At 38.6% G+C, this 1,767-nt stretch overlaps 1 non-coding gene across 1 annotated transcript; it reads left to right on the top strand.

Annotated features, from left to right (window-relative positions):
- Positions 1-739: 739 nt before the first annotated feature.
- LOC112760726 (small nucleolar RNA R71) lies at positions 740-847 on the top strand. Its single transcript, XR_003181153.1, has one exon. It is a non-coding gene; the product is annotated as a small nucleolar RNA R71 (small nucleolar RNA).
- The last annotated feature ends 920 nt before the right edge of the window (positions 848-1,767 follow it).

Consider the following 1,767-nt stretch of genomic DNA (forward strand, 5'->3'; position numbering starts at 1 on the left):
CTTTTTGGATTCTCTTTTGTATTTCTAGGGAGAGTGCTAGGAGGGAGTTCAGTAATTTCTTACTCAGCTGACCCAATTGTGCCTCCAAATTTCTAATGGAGGACCTTGTTTCAGTCATAAAACTTTGAGTGGTTTTGATTAGATCAGAGACAATGTTTGTTAAGTCAGAGTGGCTCTGCTTAGAATTCTCTATCTGTTGCTGAGAAGATGATGGAAAAGGTTTGCTATTGCTAAACCTGTTTCTTCCACCATTGTTGTTGTTGAAACCTTGTTGAGGTCTCTGTTGATCCTTCCATGAGAGATTTGGATGATTTCTCCATGAAGGATTATAGGTGTTTCCATAGGGTTCTCCCATGTAATTCACCTCTTCCATTGCTGGGTTCTCAGGATCATAAGCTTCTTCTTCAGAGGAAGCTTCCTTAGTACTGCCTGTTGCTGCTTGCATTCCAGACGGACTCTGAGAAATCATATTGACTTGTTAGGTCAATATTTTATTCTGAGCCAATATGGCATTCAGAGTATCAATCTCAAGAACTCCTTTCTTATGAGTTGTCCCATTATTCACAGGATTCCTTTCAGAGGTGTACATGAATTGGTTATTTGCAACCATTTCAATGAGTTCTTGAGCTTCTGCAGGCGTCTTTTTCAAATGAAGAGATCCTCCAGCAGAGCTATCCAATGACATCTTGGATAGTTCAGACAGACCATCATAGAAGATTTCTATGATGCTCCATTCTGAAAGCATGTCAGAAGGGCACCTTCTGATCAATTGCTTGTATCTCTCCCAAGCTTCATAGAGGGATTCACCTTCCTTCTGTCTGAAGGTTTGGACTTCTACTTTAAGCTTGCTCAATTTTTGAGGTGGAAAGAACTTTGCCAAGAAGGCATTGACTAGCTTTTCCCAAGAGTTCAGGCTTTCCTTAGGTTGTGAATCCAACCATGTTCTAGCTCTGTCACTTACAGCAAAAGGAAAAAGCATAAGTCTGTAGACTTCAGGGTCAACCCCATTGGTCTTGACAGTGTCACAGATTTGCAAGAACTCAACTAAGAACTGATGAGGATCTTCCAATGGAAGTCCATAAAATTTGCAATTCTGTTGCATTAGAGAAACTAATTGAGGCTTAAGCTCAAAGTTGTTTGCTCCAATGGCAGGGATTGAGATGCTTCTCCCATAGAAATCAGGAGTAGGTGCAGTAAAGTCACCAAGCACCTTCCTTGCATTGTTGGCATTGTTGTTTTTTTCGGCTGCCATGGTTTCTTCTTCTTTGAAGAGCTCTGTTAGGCTCTCTAAAGAGAATTGTTCTTTAGCTTCTCTTAGCTCTCTCTTCAAGGTCCTTTCAGGTTCAGGATCAGCTTGAACAAGTGTGCCTTTATCTTTGTTCCTGCTCATATGAAAGAGAAGAGAACAAGAAAGTAGGGAATCCTCTATGTCAAAGTATAGAGATTCCTTGAGGTGTCAGAGGAAAAGAAGAATAGAAGGAGGAGGTAGATGGAGGAGAATTCGAACATATAAAGAAGGAGGGAGTTCGAATTGTACCTTGAGGAGGAGTCTCAGTCCCTTAAATAGAATGATGTGAGAAGAGGGGAAGAATTTTCGAAAATAATTTAAAAAGATTTTGAAATAATTAAAAAGAAATTTGAAAATTTGATTGAGATTTTTGAAAACTAAGATTGGGAAAGAAATAAAGTGATTTTTGAAAAAGATTTTGAAATTAGAAAAAGATATGATTGAAAAAATTAATTTTTGAAAAAGATGTGATTGAAAAG

Source organism: Arachis hypogaea, chromosome 16, assembly GCF_003086295.3.
Source record: "Arachis hypogaea cultivar Tifrunner chromosome 16, arahy.Tifrunner.gnm2.J5K5, whole genome shotgun sequence".
Lineage (NCBI taxonomy): Eukaryota > Viridiplantae > Streptophyta > Magnoliopsida > Fabales > Fabaceae > Arachis > Arachis hypogaea.